Genomic DNA, 24520 nt, shown 5'->3' on the forward strand with positions numbered 1-24520 from the left:
AATGCCTCAGGACCTGGCAGTACGTGGGACCCAAACAGCCCTTAAATGGGTTATTTGTGGTGGAAAATCCCAGCTGAAAGCGATTCGACCGAGGGCCGAGGGGGCTGCCCACCAGCTGCTTCCACTCAGCCGTTTCTACTCAGCCGTTTCTCTGAGCCCCGCACGGGCGTGGCCGTCACCTTAGTCTCGCGCCTGGGCACCTGCCCGCGTCGCGAGGGGAAACATCTGTGACGTTGACAAAAGCTGTTGGGCGAAACAAATGGAATCGGGTTTTGTCTACGTCAACTTCACCATCCACCTGCCGGGTGGCAGCGCAGCGGGCCGGGAATGCGGGAGCGCCGTCTGGGGCTGAGTCCTGCGAGTCCGGCTCGGAACATTCCGAAACGAAGACAGCAAGGTGTGCGACGGACCTGCTCCAAAGGAGGGTCTGAGCAGTCCTGCGACACCACTTAAAAGCATGAAAAAAGGGAAAAAATTAAAACATAACAAAACCAAAAAAAACCTTCACAAAGTGTGTGTGGTGGTGGTGTGTTTTTTTTTTTTTTCTGTGATTTCCAGCCACCACTGAATTTTTCTTATCTTAATTCCTTAAAAGAAAAGTCCGACAACTAAAATTTAGAGACTGTACTAATCCTTAGAGTACAGATCCACTCTTTTGAAAGCCATAAATACAGAGTTAAAGAACCACAGGAAATTAGTTCTCTGAGTTATGTTAATTGCTCCCAACACTCCAGTATCTATCTACACAAGGAAGGAATACAATTTGAAGAAGACATCATAACATATCATGGTTAAAAAAACTTTGTGCCTAATGCTTTTTCCTATGAATTAAAAGTGGCTTGAACCACTTAAGAGGAAAAAAAAAAAAAAAAAGAGCGTGTCTGAAACATGGGCTGAAACTACACACAGAGTAGAAATAATTGATCCGAGTGCTGTGTTATCTGTCACTTTAAATCCCCCTTTCTAGCACCCGCAACAGCAGCAGTAAGGGAGTGAAACCCAAGGAAAGCAGCTACAGAAAAAGGGAGAAAGAAAACAACTCACTGTGATTACAGTTTTAATTCAAAAGATTAGAAAAAATACACTTCAGTATTAATATATCTTCAAACAACGTAAAGATAACAAGAAAAGTAATGCTAAATGACATTAGAAGAAAAACATATCGACAGCTGCATTAAAACAGTACACATCTCACAGCACAACCAAAAATATAAGTAAGAGCATTGTGAAAATGTAAACCGTAAGGAGTCTATGTTAAAGGCTTGGTTTTGACAAATTAACTGTATATCTGATGCAAAAGAGAAAACACCTCATTAATGTACAGTTCTACTTGACAACTCAGGATGCTGAAGTCTGAATAGTGGCCTTGGACCAGCTATATCTCAAGTATTTTCTGATTTATGATGTAGAGCTTGTTGATGCATTGCTGGTGGATCCAGAGTTTTCACTGCTTAAAAAAAGGATAAGCATCAGCTCAGTCAACACAAACTCTGATGTTCCTTGGCTCCATTTCAGATGTTACGCTCCTGCAGGTACACCTGTGCTTCAGCTTATGGGTACTATGGAGATCATCGCAATCCTCCATCTGGAAATCACTGAATAGGAGACAGTGGGACAGTGAGTAACCTGTTAGATGTGTATATTGATCTACAAATAACTCTTTGTAGGAGATAATCAAAATGTAGATTTTCTAAAGAAAGTAGCTGATGAATTTCTCAAACTTCCTATAAAAAAAGTAAAGGGTTATGTGAATCTCCCTGTATCTGGAAATGCATTAAGAGTCAGATTTATATCACTGAAATATTAATTAATTCTTAATTTCATCTACCCCAAACAAGCAAAACTATCTTACTTCTTTCTTTTCCATATCAAAAAGAAAAATAGTTTGTGGATTTGGACCATAAACAGGTAGTGCCTTGCAATATACATTCAAGGTTAATTTGAAAACTAGCTACTGAGACTTTTCTTAGACAAATTTATACAGAAAGCTTTTAAAACATGTAGTTATTTTTACGGCTCCCTCAACTTGTCATGACTACAGGGCCTGCACAGGTCAGCCAACTTGAAGATAACCAAGTCGCTATGGTGGTGTAAGAAATGTATCTCTACTATATTGTATAAAATAAATGGTAGTTAGGAATGGAAAATTGAGCTAAATCCCAAATCCCTGTGGTAGTTTTAAGTTTGTATAGCTCTGATGAATAGAAGACAGTCTGGCCTGTCAGGGTTTTCTGTATGATAATGTTAAGAGGTACTTCCTCACGGAGGGCTGTATTATAACATTCAGCTTTAAAAGAAATAATAACATTTTTCATTTGCATATTCTTCTAATTCTGAAGTTGAAATAACTTAATGGAATTCTGGTGGTGTTTCATGTTTGGTATTTGCTATGAAAAAAAATTTAAGAAGTAGGAAATTATACAAAGGCCTAGAAATTAGACTTTTTCTCCTATAGCAGAAGACTGAAAGATAAATATTTCCTTTTTTCAACAGCTTTGTGAAATCAGTCTTTCATCGCTAACATCTGCTTGTTTAAGTTTAGTTAAATATTTCATATTTTAAATATAGCGTGATAATAATTATTCTGCAGTTCTGAATAGGAACAAGTGTAGCACAATGCATTATTCAAGAACAGCACCTGATCTTATTTAATATCATGTAACGCTTTGCTTGTTCTTACTCTTTTTTTTTTTTTCTTTTTTTTAATGGAGAAGCAATACAGCATGCTTGCCAAATGTGTACAAGTAAGCACCTTTTCTCCCAAACAAGCTGTTAAGAAATGTTATTAGCCTAAATATCTTGTCCTGAATTTTTTAAAGCATGTTTCTTCTGAGTCAATCATATTTTTTTTTTTGTGCATCGGTTATAGTAAGCTATTTCAGAAATGACTGTGCAATAGGATGTACCATAATATGATAAGGAAGAAGTTAATCTGCTAAGAAAGTTAGTGACCTTTTTTTTTTCCTGATTTCTAAGCTGCTCACTGAGTGTGCTTGAATCTCTCTCTTAAATATCTCTAGGGTTTGAGAACCAAATGTTTTCAAGTAGTTGGATGCCTAGGGATTTATGGTTGTACAGTTTTCCAAGAGTATTTAGGCTTATACAGTAAGTCCAGTGACAATCAGCAAGCATCATACAATTATGTCTTGAAAATTCCACAAGGTGCCTTTTTAGTTCCTTGAGAACTAAATTTCTTAGCTTGTCTTGTACAAGCTTGTATCCTGGCAGTAAAGTAATACCAGACTTTTACCAGCTCAGATCTGAGCAACCCTGAGAAGTGTTATGGCGGATGGGTTTGCCTGAAAGTGAGCAAATCTTTCCTTCTGATGGTAACCCAAGTTTCCACTATCAAAAAGATAAGCTTTGCGTGTACAGAAAACACAAAACTAATTGCTTTTTGTTCTCCATCTCCAGCTTCTCAGTGCTGGCTCTGCCCCTGTATTTTAAAAGTCACTCTCTCTCTGGCTCGCAGTCTTTTTTTTCATTCAGTGAACACTTACTACTTTTTTTCTTTAGAGTGGTTCATTGTCACCAGCAATATTTTTTTATCACACCCTGCCTTGGGAGGCATATTCATAAGTTCATACAAGATGCCAAGCTCTTCAGGGTATACTGACTCTTATTTTGACCCCATGAAAATGCTGGTGTGTTTTGTTTCGTTTTTTTCACCTTCCCAAAATACCTCATGGCTGTATAAATATGGCTGGCAATACAATGCTGAAATTCAATATTAAGAATGCTGTGCTCTGGTAGCATACAGGTAGCATTTTTTGTTTCCAAGTATCATCGTTCTTTTGTGAAGAGAAACTACTATGTCAAAAGCTTCTGTAACTACAGAGAATATCCCTTCTTTCCTGACCTTTTGTATCAGGCTGAGTCTCTCTGGCAAATTTAGAGCCTGCTGTAAATGCGGATCATTTGTTTTCTCTTCGTAAGGCTGGGAGCTGCATGTTTGGCTGTAAGGCTAAACTCTGGCCTGCACAAATTGTTCAAGTAAAAAAGGTGGTTCTGAATATCATAAGCCTGGAACATCTGTGACCATGTCCAAAGCTAATTTTTTCAATTACTTGAAATAGCAAGCAGGATGTGCAGCCAGTAACCTTCCTCACCATATCATAATGTTTTATAGGCAATTTTACATTCTGTGTGTTCTTCTTTCCTCTCTATTGATACTAATTTGGATTAGCTGTGGGATGTAACATATGAATAAGTGTGCAAGCCAGAGTACACAGTGTGTAAATCTGCTTATAAAACCTTATCATAAAAAAGCATTTCAGTTATTATTTTTATTCTGTGAGGTAACCTGTTGGTGGGAAGCACAACTCATGACACTGATTATGTTTATATATATATATGAAGTCACTACTTTATTTCTGTTTGAATTTTCTCCCAAAGAAATGATCAAATAAATAATATGGGAGGGGGCGGAGGGGTGCTGTTTTGGTAAAACAGATTATGTTTTTAAAATAATCCTAAAGCTGTAACTTGCTTTGGTTCACAGGCAAACTCATGTGAAACATTGAGTCTTTAGAGTTGATTTAATCAGGTGTGTAGGTCACATGGCATCTGCAAACCAGCTAGACGGTTTACTTCTGAGTCTCAGATTTATGCTGTGTGTATTAGTCACTGGAGTCTGAAATGTTGATTTGATGTTTATTTTCCACCATTATATCACTATTTACTATATTTTCAAGTGTTTCTTTCAGTAAACTAATTTGATACAGTGTTTGAAGAAGACAGACACAAAAGAAGTGCAAGCACAGTAAAGCTAAGTTGTTTAAATTTAGAACTAGCTTGGGAAATTTCAATTTTCTTTCATTAGAAAACTGTTGGTTTGTAGAAAACAAAAATTATTCATTCAGTTCAAGCAGTTTTTCTACTAAGGAGAGAACTGGGAAAGGTTTTAAGCTATTAAAATACCAACATTTTAAAGTAAGAAGGTTGCTTGCAGATCAAGTATTTTTAATTAAAATACAATAAAACTGCAATTAAAGAAATAAAAGGTAAGAGTTTAAGAAATACTTCTAAAATTGCACAAACTTACGTTGATCTGATTACAAACGTGAAATTTTAGATAAAAATTGGGATACCAACTTCTTTTACCAGCACTAGGTTTGAAGAAATACAGGAATGGGTGTCTTGCATCCATCACTTCTAAAAGATCCTCATGGTGGTTATAAATTGGTACAAATGAGGAGGGGTTCACCAAGGTCCAACACTAGCTCTGCATTGACCTTTGTATTACACTGTGTCTTTCCCTTTAGTGCACAGGGAACTTTTTGCTCAGCTTTATGCAGTTTGGTATTCCGAGCACCCACTGTATTTCCACTTTTGTCTAATTTCACTTCTCCTTTCCTATTAATAAGCTTCATTGTTTTAGAATACCAGATTCAGAAGCTAGGTTTTAGTCCCTTTGGGCTATAACCCAGAAACAAGTATTGCAGAGAGCATGCATCTGAGCTGATGCATCTGCACTACAGCTGGGCTCTGCATTTCCATGCCTCCTTCCAGCACGTGGGGTGAGCTGGGACAGCAGAACAGGGATCCAACGTGGCTATTTTCCAGTGGCGCAATGCCCAGGACCTGACAGCACCAAGCTCCTTGGCAGCGGCTTCAGATTTCATTGGAGTCAGGCCTGGCCTTAAAATCAGGGAGCTGATCACATTTCTCTGTCATCTCCCTGGCTCCACCACTTACTCAGTGCAAGAGAGAATGTGACGCCCCCCTCCCCCCTGCCATGAGACTGATCCATCACGATTAACTCTGCTAATTAAAGTTAGGCTGCAGAGCTGTAACACTGGTGTAAATGATCAGAACCAGACTCATGAGCCATTTTGCTTCTAATTTTCATTTGCACAAAATGTAATTTCACATTCATTATTTAACATACTGGTCTCTCTATACTGTCAAAGCATTAAAAGCACCCTGGCGCATGGGAGATGTAAATCTGTCTGGAATTAAAAAAAATAAAAAAATTAAAAAACCTTCCGAGTCCAAGAAATAAACCTTTAAATCTTCAGTCTTTGGAACTTATCATTCTATACTGTTAAGAGTACTCCATATAGACAAACCCTATTTCTACAACCTCTCATTCTGATCAGTCAAAAGAGGAAAGCTTTTATATGATAAATATACCAACCTTTTGCACAGAATAGGCAACAAATACACATATGAAAAATTCCTTTTATATTTTAGATGTCTCTCATTTTATCTAAGTACAATATACTTTCACAGTAAATACACATATATATCCTAATTTTATTTAATGTATTCAGTCAAATAAATATTCATGTGATTAATTTCTCCAAACATATTATGCAAAGAGCATTATTCAGAATGAAACAGGAAGAGTCACTGATTTTGTTTGCGAAGTTTACAAGTAAAGTACCATAAGGCAAAATTAGCAGTCGGCAAATGCTATTAAGGGCATCTGTTGACTACAATTAGACTATAGAATGCAATCAAAGGGATACTATTCTAGGCACCTCAAACATGTGCATGATTAAGAATCTCCTGTTAAGGAGTTCACCTTATCTGCCCCGCGTAGAAAATATAAATGGTATGAGGTATAGAAATGTTGAAGATCAGTGATAAGCTGGTTGATAATGCATAATATTAATCCGCAATCTGATTTATTAGCTACTGACTTATTCTTTCTACACACACAGAAAAAATGGTGGTTGTATTACCGCTACAATTCAGTTTCCACTGAATTGCCTGAATTTTCTTTGGGAAGTCATGGTTCCTGTTTTGGTAAGAGGATAATCCAGTAAATGCAAAGCTTTGTAGAGGTGATTTCATATGAAAAAAGAAGAAAGATGTAGGAAAAGAACATCAGTTTATAATATGACACTATCTGGTCATGAAGGGATAAATTAAATAATAATCAATGTAGATGATAGCAGTGTAATTTCTGGTTTTCACAAGGTAAAACAATAACTATAGCAATAGGAAAGTCTGTACTCTTCAGAATCAACAGCTTTTCTTTGATAAATGATAAGTATGTTCATATCCAAAGATATTAGGACAGTTCAGAATAACTGAAGGACAACATGTGCTTTTCTTTCACAATCTGGCAATTTTTATCAATAAGTCAGCTGACTGTAGCAGTCCAATGGCATTAGGCTTCAGTTTTCTTGGTTTAGCCTCTTGTTAAATTAATATTTGTAGAAATACCACACATTTCCGCAGAGAGAATTTACTTTATCACTTCTGTTCTGCCTTTGATATATGTTGCTGGTGTTGCCATTTTTATAAATAACATTTTTATGAATTATGATGCACACAGAACCTGCATGCATATTACTTATAGACAATATAAAATTAAAAATAGGTTTAGTATACACTCCTAGGAATGTTGACAGTAGGGGAGAAGATAATGAAAACAAAGCCTGGCAATGGAGAGAATGACATGTCCATTCTTTTGGCCATTCTGCTCATTCCAAAATGTGTTTTCCTATGAATTTCACAAAGCTGGTTTTTTATTAATGTAGATTACTTTTTTTTCATGAATCATTCAAAAACTGCCTTTTGAAGAAGAAGACATGCATATTTTAATGCATACAATGAATTGTATATTATATTAGAACAGCAAATTCTTTCAATTTTCCTCTCTACCAATGTTAAAAACGGAAAATCCATGTGACTAATTATATTAACAGGAAAAATGGAAAACAAAACAAAACAGTGACAAAAGAAAATACTGTCAAGAATTCATTTCATTAAGAACTCAGTAACTTCTGCTAATTTTATTATCTGCTATTCTCTGTTAATGTAAATGCTTCAGTGAAAGAAAATAGGACTCTTCCTGAAAATAAGAACTCAAGACGTGCATTTGAATATTTCTTGCATTCTTTTTTTCCTTTTCCTCTTTCTAGATTTTATCACCGTGGCAAGAATTTAAATCCTGGAAAGAAAGCCCAGGAATAAGCAGTAAACTTGCTGCTATTTTTGATTTTGTAATAGATTCCCTATCTGGGCAAGTCATATTTGATCTGATTCTCTAGTCCTGACTTACACAGTAGTCGTTATTCACATGAGTAGTTCCATCAGTATTAACAGGGCTGCTTGTGCACATAAGAATTACTTACAGAAAGGGTACAAAACCATGCCTATAATTCTCTGTATCATTCTTTCCTAGCTTTTGTTTTAATAGGTGTATGGCTACATTAAAAGTGTCCAAATATCATGAGACTGGATGTTTGAAAGAAGTGCCTTTTTATCAATAACTATTTTGTTTCATAAAAGGGAACAATGGGCTGGGACATATTATAGCTTCATAATTTCTGCATAAGAACAGTGTAGATATTAACATGAAATATTCTGATAGAGCCGATTCCCAGCTTCTCTGGAATTAAATGGCTTTGATAACTTCAATCCCTTAGTTCCTATTCATACTCCCTTTGAAAAACTCAGTGCTGGAAACAAAAATGTACTCTGTTAAGAAAGCAAACCTCTCCTTCTAATACAATACTTTCCTAAACTCTCGTTTGCAGAGGGGCAGAGTTGAATGCAAAATGCAGTTTTCCAACATGAAAAAAAACATGGTTATGGTGCATTTTTTAAATTACATGGCTTTTCTAACATGAAAAAATCAACATGTCTGCAAATATATTCAGAAACAAAAGCTCTGCATGTACAGTATGAAAACAAAAGATAAAAGATATCTCAAGAGTATAATATCTGAAAGCCATCACGCGATCACTTCAGGTTTTTTTGTTTTCTTGTATTTTGAAAGTGTGACATTTTGAAAGGAATGGCAGTGAATGAACTATCAGATAAAGGGATGACTTCACCATGAAATGAGTGTAGTCACTGTACTCAGAAAAAGAATGTATTTTTTCTTTTTTTTTTTTTTGTGAGGCTAGTCTTTGTTATTTAAAGACACCTGTTAAAGTTAGAAAGTTAAGTGCAGTGCTTACCCATTTTTCTAGTTCTGATTGCGAACTGGTCATCCACATTTTGAAGGGTTAGGAAAGATTTTAAAGACAGTAAGATGGAAAAGTGCCTATTTCTTTTAAAATGGTTCTATTCTTTTTTGTTATACATTATACATCAGAGTAATATTTGAAGGCAGATTTATTACACTCCCTGGCAGAATGCTTTGTACATTTATAATGCAAAGCTTTTATCTAAAATTCAGAGCATTATTTTAGAAAGAAGGTGTATCATATCTGTGAGACAAGTTCTGTTCTTACTGAGAAGCTTCCCTAGGAGCTGAAAATATATGGTAAAATGAATGGTCAAGGAATAGCTAAAAATGAAATCTGTAAGGTTTCCTTATTGTAGTGTTGTTTTTGAGTCTTACTGTAAGATCCACATCTAACTGTGAGATATACATAATTTGATCAAGTAAAAATAATTTATATTGTATGCAAATATTTAATCTGTTAGAATTTGAGGAAAAATCCTCTACACAGTAGAACCATCTTAAAGGAAGAAATCTTTAGGCTCCTTCTGTTTGAAATTATTTCCCAATGATGCTCTTAGCACACAAAAAATTGCTGTTGTAAGGAAAGAGATCTATCCATGAGAAGAGATTAAGCAGCATTTTAATCCTATACTGACAACTAATGGCTAGAATTTTCAGAAATTAAAGCATTTGAACCATCAATTTCCACTAATATTTAAAATGGCAGGAACTTAGACACTATGTGGCTTTGAAAATGCAATCTAATCTACCTGCCCTCATACCTTTATTTTCAAATTTGACTAGTCACCCTGCATTTTCATTTTCAGATGTCCATTGAACCATTTTGAGGCAGCTTGAAAAAACAGAGTTTTGCATCTAAGCTTTTCGCTCTGTGCCCGTTATCATTGCTAAAAACATCTGCCAGTCCATTGGCTTAGGGCTTGGAACACAGGGGACTTTTAAGGGTTTGCTCTCTAGTGTTTCAGTGTTAGGAATTCGGCACTGAACTGAGAAGTAGATAACAAGCATCTGTTCTTCTTTGTGAGGGAATAAACTTGATACTGATAGAGTCATATCTTGCTAAGTAAAAAAACTGCAATAAAAGGGTTAAAATGCTATTACGTGTTTTGATTAGTCATCTTTAACATGTTAACACGGTAATACTTAAAAAAAATATTCAATTAATAAGTCTAAAATTTACTTTTAATAATATTTCTTGAGGCAAGGTAAAAATTATATTAAACCAGCAGTTCCCCATTAAATACATTTAAATAGGAGTCTACTTTCTCTTTGTATACTTTATGACCACTTGTCGGTTCTTTACAAAGTCGTCCACAAAGAGACTTAACATATCAGTGTGAAAGCCAAATGATCCTAATCTGTGTTAAAAGTTTCACTACTGGTACTAAAAAATTATCAACGTTTTATTGTAGCAACTATTTCATTGGGACTATTTGTGAAGTAACATACTGCTAGGTATATAAGTTCCTTCCTTCCTTCCCTCCCTCCTTCCTTCCCTCCCTCCCTCCTTCCCTCCCTCCTTCCTTCCCTCCTTCCTTCCCTCCCTCCTTCCTTCCCTCCCTCCTTCCTTCCCTCCTTCCTTCCCTCCTTCCTTCCCTCCTTCCTTCCCTCCCTCCTTCCTTCCCTCCCTCCTTCCTTCCTTCCCTCCTTCCTTCCCTCCTTCCTTCCTTCCCTCCTTCCTTCCCTCCCTTCCCTCCTTCCTTCCCTCCTTCCCTCCATCCTTTTTTCCTTGTCTTTTTAAGGCTGTCTTCTGTCAGGCCATACTGATGAGATGCACAAGGGAATGCACACAAGGGGATGTCTATTTTGGAAATACTTTTAAGAGATCTCACAGCTTCTATTTTAGATTAGGTTTTGAATTTCTCATTAGCTGTGGAATGGTATCAGTATTTGGAGAGTTTATCATACATGTCATATGGCATAGAAATTTAGTCAAATTCAAAACGCTGAGGAGCATTTTCTGAGATGTTACCAGAGTCCACAAGGTGGACTGAGGTGTTAAAAGAGCAGGTAAAGAACCTGAGCATCAACATGTTTGTAAGAAAAGCAGGTATCTGTAGGTGGCCTGGTTTTGCTGTAAACACAGACACAACAAACTTAAACAGCTGGAACTTCAAGCCAGGCAATTTAATACCAGAAATACAATAAAGTGCTTGATCAATGAATATAATTAACCATTATGAAAAAATAACTACAGCTGTGATAATCCCTTGTCATAAGGCTTCAGCTTCAGTACAAGAATCAGTGTCTTTCTGAAGGAAATGTAACCCAAACCACTTACCTTGATGGTCCTTTTGCTTCTGTACTGCAAAAGGGATCGCTGGAATGGCCACAGCTGGTTCAGAGCAAAGGGTAGATCCAAGCTTCCTCCACTGATAATGGTGTTTTACTTTCCTTTTTATTTAGCCATATTGGATTTCATTATTCTAGAAGAAATAATATTTTCATTTTACTTTATGTACATAGAAAGCTGCTCTAAAACATACGTATTTTAATATTGCAGCTATTGCCGACTACACACTTATTAGTTTATCTCCCATATTTAAAGTAGTAACTCGGACATAAACTAGTGCCCATGTTCTAGGGAAATACAGGGTTTGTTCTTATTTGCTTACTTGGAAAAGAAAAATACAGTGGCATTGTGTAACACATTCAGTGACGTGTCATATCCACAGCAGACTTCCCATTGCTCCTGCACAGAATGCTCTTTTAGGAAAATAAATTTCTGCTTGTTGTCATAGCCACCCCATAATACTTGTCACATGAGTCACATAAATGTTCATCCTTTAGTGGTACATTTTTGCCTTTCATAAAGTTTGATACTTGATTTGAAAATTTCAAAATGTTCAGTTATAAGGTTCACAGATGGTTCAAAATCCATTGATAATTCAATGTCTGTTTAGCTCTAAAGTAGACCACAGACCTGGTAATTAAAGTCCTGAGAGATTTGAAAAAGCTTATGCACACATTTGTAGATACACTAGTATTTGCTGTCAGTGTTCAAACATTTTCAGTAAACTGAACTGTGATTTGGAGCATATGTTTCTTGTTCCCTAATTGGTAATCAGGCCCACTGAGGGCAGGATCCACACACTGGCAAGTAGCAAGGGCTAGAAGGTAAAGCATTGATTAAGGATTATAGTTGAGATGATGTTTGCTGAAGTGAACATCAACGGCTCTGCCTATCTGCCGCTCAGTCCCCAGTTAAAGCATTAAGAGAGAGATTTATAAATTTAAAAAGCAAAATAATAAAATCCTTCATAAATGGAATGAGAGTTTCAGTCTAATAGGCTGATTTTGCAATATGTAAGTAAACAGTATAACCACTAACATTTTAAAATAGAAAAAGTAAATATGGCATAGATATAATCAGTCAAAACCACTCAGATTGACTTTAGTAGTTACTGGTATGCATGTTGTGTGTATGTATCTGTAGAGGAGTTCACTATACTTCAGCCCCTTTCCCACTCTCCACACCAGACATTGTCTTTAACTTCACAGTTCTTTGTGATATAAACTATGGAAACTCAGAACAAGCATTTCCGTAAGTTACGCTTCCCATAAAACCTAATGGCAAAGCTATCACAAAGCATGGCAAGCCTTAAACAGCAACTGTTACAAACAGAATCACAAATATTGGCAGTAAGACAGAAATCAAGGGATAAAGAACAGCTCCTTTTATAACCAGTCTGAATCTTCCAATCCAACAGAAGGCTTTTTTTTTGCAGACAAACAATCAGTGCCTTCCAGGATGTTCTGCACAACCCAGTCATGGTGACAAAATTGTTTATAGAACAGTTCTCTAGTAGAAAGAATGTTTACAGCACTTTGTTCAACAGAAAAAGGAAAATCTTCCCACAAAAAATTGCACTCTCGCACCTTGGCACACACATCACTTGGGTCTTTTCCCATGAATCAGTCAGACTTGTAATTGGCAAATTCTATAACGCCAAACTTTGAAAGGCCCTGTGCTGTGCTGCTTGCTCACTGGGAGACATGTCGGACCTAGGACCGTATTCACAGAGAACAGTTTGGATCCACATTCCCTGAACTTCCCATTCAGGTTCATCTGTCTTTAATGAAAATTTGTAATGTAATCTCTTCGTTACTAACACATTATCAACTTCAAAGGTTACCTGTCACTAACGCATGGGTCAGATCACAGTCTTTAATTTTATACTACATTAAGGCAGTAACAATAGTTCTGCTTTTAATATTACATGAAAATTTTCCTCTATCATTTTATTTGTCTTGTCCTAAAAGTAGATGGCAATAATTTGTGCTCTGATTATAATCTATTTCTGTATCTGTGACTTTTCTTATCATAATATATGAAAGTGGCAAATACAATCTATAAGTAATAAGTATGGCATGAAATTTCACAAGGTGCTTATCATTCTGTGTCATTATTCTTGCCTTTGTTTCTCTCTTTTTTGTACGAATATTTTTTATTTAGAGTATAGGGGTTTTTTCTTTGCCTTTTCATATTCTCTTTCATGATTGAAAATATTGTGCTGTCTAAAATATAAAACTAGTTCATGGTCTTAGAAATGTTGATTTATAATCAAACTTACTGTTTTCTCTTTTTTATGTTTATCCCCCTCTTTGTTTTTCAGTCATTGAAATGCTAGAGATTTAAGATGCATGTATGTACTGGTGAAACTAATTTAACTGAGCAGAGTGTTTCCTGATCTGCAGCCTAAAATGTTGTAAATTTTGTGTTAATGACATTTCAGATCATGTCTATTTCTTGACCTTAGAGGACAACACTTACCTGCTCTTCCCAAAATACAAAGATACTTCTGTACTTCCAGGTGTATTTCTTCAACTGAAAGGCAATTACACTTTTTTTTTTTAGAATTGGTGGTTTATTTTGTTTTACTTTTGCTTGAAAATAAATCTCAAAATTCTTTATAAGGGAAAAATCTGAGGAAGCCCATCTGGTAGACAGTCATGAGCCAAGGAAACCTTTGATTCCAAGAATTAAGGACAATCTGGTTTCCTCTGTACAGGTACTAGATGTCTGGGGTTCACAAAAAGATCTAGAAAGAAGAAAGGAAGGAAGCAAGCTTTCAAGTGTTTCTGGTGAAGTAAACATGTGGCTCCTTCTTGACCTACCAGACTAACTGTAAAGGTGGCAAATCAAGCTGGGAAATCAGAAACTTGTATCTCAGTTCCCTAAGTAAGCAGCCATAGATCTGCAGCAGGTAAATGAGTGGTAAAGTGAGCAAGTTGTAGACAGCAGCCTGTGTAACTTGCATACCAGCCAGTATCCATTAGGTTTGAATTCATATTCACTGAGACTTTTTTTTTTTTGGAGAGAGATTTTGTAGACAGCGTTTTCTGAAAACACTTTGTAAATAAAAATGAAATCTCAAAATATGCTTGCAAAAGGTAGCTTTATTAAAATCCTAGAGTAATCTAGAATCTGAGTACCTCATTAAGACCTTACTTTTAACGAACAAGTATTTCTAAAACAGTGGATTTTGGATAGGGTCCAAGATCCTAACTATTTGCATGGAACCAGCTGGATGAATGTAGGAGTAAATTACCAGCAGAAGGTAACTGGAAGCGGGCTTGTATACACCTGCAAAAGTAACCAAATTTACAGCATCTCTATAACTACTTATTTTAGTAACAATTAATGCAAAAATGTGCCAAGTATGCAAAATTGGTGAACACATAATTATACTAGGAACTCTGGCAAACACATATAGTTGTGGAGATTCTACTTACTGGTACCAGGACTACATGAAGACTTGAGATTTCACTTTCTAGTATTCTTTCAAGCATTCCTCTGAACCATTAAGAAATACAAGAAATACAGGAAGAAATGCAAGGACAGCTGAACTGGATCAAAGTAATGATAGCTACTGATTCAGAACAATAAGTGAAACCAAGAAACAGAAAAAAAAAATTATGTGGCATCATTGTTCAGTGCTTATGCAGTGGCAAGTAACACGAAAGTAGAGAAAAATACCTGGATTCTGAATATTGGACAGTATCTTGAAGACACATCTACAACAGAGTGGCACAAACCATGGTTTTCCTTGAGAAAAGACACCAGGATCTCTCCGCACTAAAGAGGAGAGAAAAACTTTCCCGTGATCTCTGATTAACATTTTATCAGAATAAAAAACATCTTTCAAAGACCAGATCATATGGGTGGCACACTATGGTTTGAAAAAGGCTCTGTGCTTACTGTGATTAAGACTACAGAACACAGAGTTTTATTAGCGGTCACTGAGGAAAAAACAAAGCTTGCGCAGAAAATTTGTCACTACACCTATTGCAACTATCACAGAATGGCTTAGCTGTCTCATAGTGGTGACCATAAGAAAAATAAGGCTTAGTACAGTTCTACAACCTCTTACTAGTCACTTGAGAAAGGCAGTATACACTACATGCGACTGAAGTTATCCTGTGCTATTCGTCCAGGACAAAAGTATTCACTGTTGGTGATGGGTTTGACATGCTAAGTGAGATAAGCCATCCAATGATTCAGCAAACTGTCTTGTATTTGAGACTTTGTGGGCACCAACACGGGTCTGCTGTGCAGTTAGTGAATACTGACCCAAACAGTGGAACAAATCCTGCATGTGTAGATACGTATGTATATAATGTCATATATAGTGATATTTATATTCCCCTATGAATTATACTGTTGGACAAAGTGGTTTTCATAGGGAATACATCCAAGCCCACATTCTCAATGTGAAAATTCTTTAACAGATATCAGGAAAAAACAAAACAAAACAAACAGCTATGTCCAAGTAGAATAGATGAGTCGAGAGTAACGACAAATACTTTTACTAATATGAAGACATTGTTGTGCTTTAAAAGATTTTGGCTCAGACTTTAGAATACATGAGGGACCTGTGAACCCAATATTGAGAAAGAAACAATGTAGTCTTTACATTCAGGAATAAGAAGAAACACAGAACCTCGGCTTGAAAAACTCTGGAATACTTTTTATTTTTCTCACTTTTAATCACTGTAGCAAATAATTACTTTCATCTGGGAAGAATTATGCAGAGAAAGATCACTGGAGAACTGCCATCGAGAAACTGAAGATACATTTTTTTCAATTTTCAGTGTGGAGACACAGGCCACAACACACTTCAGTATAATGTCAAGTATTGAATGCAAATTTCTCCATTCCTTCCAAAGTTCACATGCTTCCATACAGGAAATACTGTAAAGACATTAATAATTGCATTCTTGTCAATAAACAAAAAGTTGAGTGTTATTCACCTTGATCACACAAGTACTCACAATGACTACTAAAACAAATTGCATAAATGAAGCATACACATTTGGCTCAAGATTTCATTGTTGATAGCTTTGTTAGTATAGTAAGCAGATCTTTATCACACCAGACAAAACCTTAAGATCTCTAACTGGGACAGCTATTAAAATTGTCTAAACCGTATAAGAGTAGGAATGGATAGCACAAATGGCCATTGTTCACTGAAAATTTACCTGTAGATATTAGTAGAAAACTCTTTTCCCTTTCTCTAAGCATCAGAGATGCGGTGTTTTAATTAAGTATTTTAAATGTAAATTATCTTCACATGAAATGTTTTTTCTCCTCACCTACCTTCCTGGTTTTAGAACCCATTTTGCCTCTTTGTCCTTACCGGGATGTCTTCTAGTTATACATCTAATTGTGCCTGATGTTGAAAGATTTCTTCCCAAAGTTCCCTGCCTGTCATCATCAGTCATTTTGACTGGTTATAAAGGTATTATAAAGCTTTCAAAATCTCAAACCATACAGATATTCAAATTAAAACGTAATTTTTGTACCGTATCAGTTTCCCCCCATGAGATTCACCTTTGCCTCTCTGGCTCTGGGACTGCTTGGGGAACAGCAGGTAAACAGATCTGAATTCAACGCAATAAGGACTTTCAGTAAAAATATCCATCTCCCATATTTAGTGTGTTGCAAAATAATGACAGAAAGTCTAAAGAAAGATCATAACATGTCACTGCATTCTGCACAGTACTAGTAGAGGTTAAAGAACAACCAAACTAATGGGCTGACCATCCAACAAAACACAACAATTAAGTTATTACAGTGTTTTCACTATCATCTTTGTTTTTTCTTCTAAGCTCATCTAAATAAAATGGCACAGAGGCACAGATTTCAGAAATGTGAATTTTATTGAGATTTATTCCACAGAAAATTTAAATATAAGAAATTAAATAGAAAGTCTTGTCGAGTGAGACTCTGTGAAAGTAAGTTCCAATCACTGAGCAATGTCTGATGGAATTGCTAATTAGATCACATATTTTTCCTTAGCTGTAGAACAAGGAATCACACCAACGATTCTACTTTTCATCTGCAGAACAAGTTTTCAATCCCTTTTGTAACTGGTTAGTACAGCACAAGGTACAAATTCCTAGTGATGCTGAACAGAAACATTTATGTATTTATAAGCTAATACATGCCTAGGGAAAAAAAGCCTCCAACTTTTATTTTTCCAATATTTATCATCCATTCAAAAACAGATGGTAGGAGGTAAGCCAGGTTATCTCAGACTTCGTGTGATGGGTTCCGTGGCAGCGACCCAAACAGCCTCGTATGCAGCAGAGTACCTATCCCACTGGCAGCCAGTTTTTTCCACTCAAATCCTTTTTTCTCCTTGGAGCCAATCCAGCCCAGTTCAGCTCTTCTGTAGGAACTGAGCAACCAGTATTGATTTCCCATTTAAACCAATCTTGCGTAAACCCACCACTGCCTCCTCTGCTATGAATAGGGGGAGCACTGGAGGAAACCAGCTGCAGTATTTTCAACGCAAAATTGCTTCTTTGAGCTCAACGTGAGCTGAGTTGCAAATTAGAAAAATAAAAAGCGAAAATGGCAGTGTAGATAGGCTTTCTTTTCAAGTCTGATACACATTCAGCACTGCCTTCCTAGAGAGGATTCTCAGAAAACAGGGAATTTGCTTGTTAGAGCAAAAGGAGATTCTTATTACAGGCTTCAGTGCAGTTGTCAGCCGAGATAACAAATTCTTGTACCAAAGTGGCCTTAGAACAGCAAGGCAATGAGGGCTTTCTTAAAAAAACATCAAAATTGTGCAGTGCATATTTTTATGAAAAGTGTGAAAATCTGTTGTAACTGTCTTTACTGAGTGTTTATGGATGTAAGCTGAAGACCGCAGTGATGTATGAGGATTCTCAGGCTCTGTGCTGTGAAAGTTATGTTACTAGATTCTGAGTGTTCAGCAGGTGCCCTTTGTCATCAGGGAAAAAAAAATACCAGCTGCACAGGTATTTTTTGAGGACCAGCAGTGAAGTGTTACCACATGCTTTAAAAGATAAATTAATGCTAATAACATTGATATACACTTTCCAAAGTCCGTTGGCAATAAGCTTCAGATAGTATAACATAGCAATCAAATAAAATTTTGAATAGTGGATTGAAAGTTGGAGAGAGAATATGTGACCCCTACATGAAATTACCAAGCTAGCCTAAAAATCAAACTTTTTGAGATCTCACTCAAAATGGCTTAGCAGCTCTTTGACCTAATTCACTCACTCTCTGTTCTCAGCTGTTCACAGTCTCTAAAACTGGAATCTATGCCTGGAGTTTGTCAGGGACAAATTGTAGGAAGCTCTTGCATGGAAAACGGATTCCTTGTTCTTCTCCTGGCATATCTCTGCAAAACACTTCTAGTAATTATCCCCAGGCACTGGAGAGTTTAGGCACTTGTTATTCCTGATTTTCATTGAGAAACCAGACACTAAAACCAGGTCATGACTATGTTCTTACCTCACATAAACACCAGCAGTGAAGTGAGATTAGTCTGCTGGCTGTGTTTAATAAGGACTGAAAGGACAATTTGCACTAGCCTGATGGATGGAGCAATTTCAGACTCTACCATGTGTATGTAAGGAACCAGAAACAACTGCAGCTTCCTGACTCGGCTTCCCCACTGCTCTTTTTCAGGCTTTGTGCACCCTTAGGAAAAAATATAACAGCTGCCTCTATACAGAGTTTTTGACTAATGTGGAGAAAAGACAGGGGTTTTTTCTATGTTGCAAATACATAAAGCAATTGGACAAAATGGATTCCATTAGGATATTATGAGGCGTAGCTGTCAGCAACTATATTTTTTGGTTATACATTCTTTGCCAGAGAAGTCTATGCAATAAAATTTCCCAAGAGAAAGAAACAGAGAAGTAGGTGGATTATTTTGATGTAGTTGAATCAATAACCTGAGTTTCCTTGGTGAGTGGTCAGAAGAGCCAAATATTTGTAATTCCTAAATTCTCAGGTATCCCCACCAGGGAATAATTAGCAGTCTAAGCTGCTGGTTTGATTGATGAGGCTGCTCAGTGATTATTTTTCCAATTTTCCCTGACTTCAATTATAGTAGCCTAGGGTCAGTGAAAAGAGTTCATTTTAGGTTTTCAGATACTGATATGCAGATTCTTTCTGTGTTTATTAATATATTTTATCTACATTTTCAAAGAGTGAATTTGGAGGCATGGCAAGGAAGGTAAAATACAGGGATTTTTGTCGGAGTTTTACTGAAATTGTAACATCTGTTAGAGATTAGAAAGAATGACAGAACAGGTTCTGCCTATCAGAAAAAGAGTCTCAGAAGAAGGAGGCGGTAGTAACGTTTGGAGGGAGTGAGGAAGTTGTGGAAGGAGAGATGAACATCAGAGTTTTATTTGAAATATAATGCCCAGTGAGAGAGCGGAACAGGAACAAATGTCAACAGGAACAAACCAACCTTTTGCTTTTTAATGTAGTCATAAAAAACTTATGTGCAGATAAGGAATATTAAAAATGTGCCTCAGATACAAAATGTCATTCACATCTACTAAAAAAAAAAAAAAAAAAAAAAAGTCTGTCGCCTGGGGCTATGCTAATTCTTTAATGTGATGGCATTCCTGTTAGGAGAGATCTGTAAGCTTTCCAGGCTGCCAAGCATGCTTGGCGCCCATGTCTTCAAGCACTATTCCTGCAAGGCTCCTGAGTACATTTTCATTTTAATGGGTTCTTAAGTCAAGCATCTCTGGCAAAGTTGCCCTCCTACATAATGAGTGAGAGCTCATGCAAGGGACAATGACATTCTTTAGTATTTACTGCACTAAAAATAACTTTTAAAAACAATACAAGGTATACAGAATGTTCTCCTTGTTCAAAAATGGCCATTTTTAACAGCATTTGATGGATGCAGTGGGCTCTTGGTAAGTACAGTTAATATATTCTCTCTATATATTCCTTCAGTACTAAAGAGCAAATTGCTTAATACGTAATCTTGAGTAAATGTTTCCCCAGTTACATTCGCTTTCTCTTTTCGATATGTTTTATTCCTGCCTGAGTATTTTTCTCCTTTTAATATTCTCAGCAGGCTGGATTTATGAGCCTATGAAAGCAAAGAATAGGAAGCATCTTCTTCTGAAGGCAGCTGCACTGGTGAACTTATTGAATAGCTGACTGAGTACTGAATGATAATCACACAAAGAGAAGAGCAAGAGAAACAGAACGAGACAAAATCACCTTCATTTTCCAAAAATATTAGAAAGGACCAACACCACACAAAAAGAGATAGAGAAGAAAATAAAAACAGGGAGAGTGAACCCACAGTTTGTTTCATTTTTCATTCTAACATCATTTCAACCACAAAGAATGACAGTATAAATGATCAAACAACTGTTTGCTAATGCATTATAGATAGTCATACACAATATGGCAGCTTTATACTTGTATATTTACCCACCATGAATACAAAACAGACTAAGAGTGACAGGTAACGTAGCCAAAGCTTCTACTCTCTGTAAGCATCTGTGTACTATGAATTATAAATGAGAGTCTTGTGTCCAAAGGTAGCAAGTAATGTAGATAATGCCATCTGAGTAAATGAATAAATGTGAAACAGATGCTTTTTGCATTCAGGGCATACAGGTACAGCCAGGAAGCCACCAGTACAGATTATGGATGCTGGTGAGACAGCTGTTGTCCACATCCAGTGCCAGATGCATTCCTACCTTGACTGTGTCGAGCCAGTAAAAGACCTTCGTCTTACTCAGTTTTAACAACTTTCCAGAAGGATGAGGTATCTTCTTATGTAGGTTCCTAAGGTGCTTGGATTACCTCAAGGCTTTCCTAGAAAATCAAATTGGCATCCCTCTCAGAAAAGAATCCTTTGTAAGATGCAGAAAAACTACATGAACAGAATATTTAATTGTTAACAGTTATAAAATATTTTTTCTTTGCTTTTTAAGCAAGTCTCTTCTGGTTTGCTAGTATTTTTTATCTGAACAAATATGTTGCCTCAAGATGAGATTACATGGCATAAGAAATTATGGCTAGAAAAGCATTAAGAACTTTTATATGATTTTTAAATACATGTAAATTTGCTCATTTTATAAATGAAGAGACATGAGTTTGGACTCTGGTTATGGACCTGGAGGTGTTTTGTTGTCAGTACAGACTGACCCCTTGATACCTAAAAGGTAGGTTGAACTCCCCAGTTAAAATATTACGCCTAACAGTGTTGACAGGTAGTTTTTACTTGTGAGGTATAGCTACTGCTACTCTTTAAAGTTCAAATAACTCATAATGCAATTTGGTTTTATATTGCTCTTGCAACTCTTCTTTTTCTGTCTAATGCTAGATTTGTGCTGTGTACATTTCTGCATTTGCTGAAGAAAAACTTCTGTACTTTTCACTTGCAAAAAGTAAGCTCTGAGATCCATTTCTCTGCAGATTTGTCCTTCATGAATTAGTTATATCATGTAGGGTCAGTAAAACAGTAGTTTCCAAGTATGGAATGAAATTGTATATTAATACAGTTTTTAGAAGAAAATGAACAAGTGTGGTAATATAATACACCTTTTTCTTTTTTAGTCTGAGTATCTTGAACTTTACAAAACTGTAAAAAAAAATGAAAAGCTCGAGGAACAAATAAATATTTGTACATAATCTAGAATGTAATTTCACTGCCTCCTGTATAACTAAACCTTTCAGAGATAAAAAGTGTAATCAGAGATTCATGTTAAGTTTTAGAAAAGCCTAAAGGATAACATATACTTTCTCAGAACTTACCAAGATGGTATTTTAACCCTTAGCAGAATTTATCCAAAACCAGCAAGGCAGTCATTGCAATAATTTCACAGCATTCTCTTAGGAGTAAGCTACTCTTCTGACCAAATATCACCAGCTCTTCAAGCTTTTTGGTGAAAGCATGATCAGTCAGGAGGTCTGCCTGTCATTGCCGGGCTTTGATTTCATATTGAGGTCAATCCAGAGTAACACAGATGATATTCTAAGAGGAGTTTTGCATTTATACAGGTGTCATGGAGAAGTGAGCTTCGCAGCCCATGGGCAAGGACTGAAACCATAAACTGGAACAATACAGGTCCTGCTCTCTATGATCTTTCTTTTTGTTTTTTCCTTTGCTTCATTTGCATCTGTGCAAAATCAGCATAAAACATTATTATTGTTCCACTTTGTCATTTCTACATCTCAAATTTTCACTCCATTGGCAAAAGTAGAAATGACTGTATGCCACATTGGGGTGTGCAACACTAAGATACAATCCAACTCATAGGGTGAGCCAAACCATTCACAGTCTCTTAAATGACCTGTTATTGCCATTGTCATATTCCAATATTTTTAACATAGTAAAGAAAGCAACTCCTTACGAGTTACCAATTTTGGCTTACAAAGCAAGTAAATTTCTAACTATACAACTTTGAAAGCCATAAGACTGCTTTCCAAACAAAATGACTTTTTTTCTTCTTTTCTTTTCTTTTTTTTTTTTTTTTCCTTGTCATGTCCTTTCTTTCAGCAAATTTCTCTTGAATTTACTTGAGTGCTAAAGTTGGGGGGGAAATAAAGACCATGTAGGTTTTGAAGAAGTTTGAGAAGTAATTTACAAAGTGATAGTTTCTGGTAATGAAGGCTACTACCTTTGCCCAGGTGTCTCAGTATGAAAAAATTGTTTCAGAATGTTAATTACTGAATAATCAGCTTCCCTTGAAAATATAACATCAGCTTTTACTGAAATATGATATTCCTAAATTATATCAAAGCTGTAGTATGGTCAAATCAACAATTATACTAAAAGAACTCATGCAGTCTTTTCTATGGGATGAGATTCTGTTATCTCAAAAGAATTAAAAAAGCATCTATGATCCACAGCCAATATGGAGACATTTGTCCCATTGGCCTCTATTATCTGAATGGAAATGAGAAAACACTTCCACAACATTTTGCAGTGATCCATGCCTTTCTCTTTCTAAGTCAATAAACTATATCTCTCAGTGTAGTAGTTTGTGCACATGTACAAAAATGACCTTTTGTAATTTGGCTGCTGAGGCATGTGTTGAGAGAGGTGGTATAGGAATTGGAAAAAGAGATGCAAACCATCTTTTACTGCCAGGCATGTCCTACCACTGAGTAACAAAATAAGCCTGCAAAGCCTCTTGCTACATACAACATTTTCTTGTTCTTCATATCACAAGTCAGAATTCCCTTCCCAAGTCAGCTTCCCCTAATCAGATTAATTGAGCTTGATACTGAAACCACAGAAAAGCATGATGAAGAGAAAGTCCCTCAAGTGGCTCTTGACCTCTGTGGAAGTGCAGTCCCCTCCATTATACCGTATGCCTGCATATAGCCTGTTCAAAAACCGACTTAAAAAGAACATAAAATCACATTGATTCATAGAAGAGAGCCATTGGGGGTGGGCACTCAGTGCTCTCTTGCTCTCTTTCAAACAAAAAAAAAAAAAAGGCAAAAAAAAGACTTCAGAAAAAAAGTACTTTGAAACTGCTGAAATAATCTTCTAAATAAACCACCAGTGGGGAATACACACAGTCACTGAGGATAGCACGCTGTTCAGCGTATCAACAAAAATACATTTGGCCTGAGGCAATGCTGAGGGCAAACATATCCCAGATGGACTAGAGAGGCCCAAATACCTTCAGAGATGAAAATTTAATTAGAGTAAATGTCACCACAGTGAACAAAAGGATTGCTTTTCATCATTGTTTACTACAAGTGAAGTACAGTTTTAAGTGTTAGGACAGGCTAAGTACAGAAGTGTTCTTAAGCACTAGAACGGAGATGAAAGGAAGGAATGTTGAAGGTTAGAGACAATCATTCACGCTTGAGCACTGATCAAAAGGAGTAAATGATCAAATATTGACAGACACCAATTTTTAATTGCTTCAGCGATGTCAAAAGCTGACAAAAGGTGTCAAAAGTGGTGATTCAAACCCACTAAGGGGGAAAAACTGACCTTATACTGTTGGTTGATTTTGGGTTTCGTTGGGTTTTCTTCTTTTTATAAGATCCTAAGCATGAGGGAAAGCTTGGATCTCTCAGAAATACACAGTCATCCCTGAAAGTTGAGATGGCTCACTGCCTCTTTACCTCTTTGATAATCCGCTGTATAATATTAATTCTAATCTTTGCACAAGTCAGGGGTGAAATTGCTGGAAAAGCAATATAGGAGTTGTTGCAGCACAGTCACAAGAAATCAGCCTCCTTAAATGAAAATATGTGAGTTCCAACACGAGTTTTGAAAGCTGTTTGGGATAAATTCAGAGAAAATAAGATGT

General features: G+C 36.4%; 2 long non-coding RNA genes across 4 annotated transcripts in view; one reads left to right on the forward strand and one right to left on the reverse strand.

Moving 5' to 3' along the window:
* Nucleotides 1–246: 246 nt before the first annotated feature.
* Nucleotides 247–20456, forward strand: LOC110357095 (uncharacterized). The gene is made up of 3 exons (XR_002410537.2): nt 247–397; nt 1516–1617; nt 20299–20456. It is a non-coding gene; the product is annotated as an uncharacterized LOC110357095 (long non-coding RNA).
* The window catches only part of LOC110357094 (uncharacterized), a 245989-nt gene continuing 222006 nt past the window's right edge, over nt 538–24520 (reverse strand). For 2 of the 3 annotated variants that reach the window (XR_010472404.1, XR_010472406.1), the window contains 2 exons: nt 20939–21056; nt 11366–16127 (listed from right to left, as the gene is read on the reverse strand). This is a non-coding gene — a long non-coding RNA (uncharacterized LOC110357094). The other variant, XR_010472405.1, reaches the window with a different exon arrangement.

The sequence above is a fragment of the Columba livia genome, chromosome 4 (genome assembly GCF_036013475.1).
Source record: "Columba livia isolate bColLiv1 breed racing homer chromosome 4, bColLiv1.pat.W.v2, whole genome shotgun sequence".
Classification (NCBI taxonomy): Eukaryota; Metazoa; Chordata; class Aves; order Columbiformes; family Columbidae; genus Columba; species Columba livia.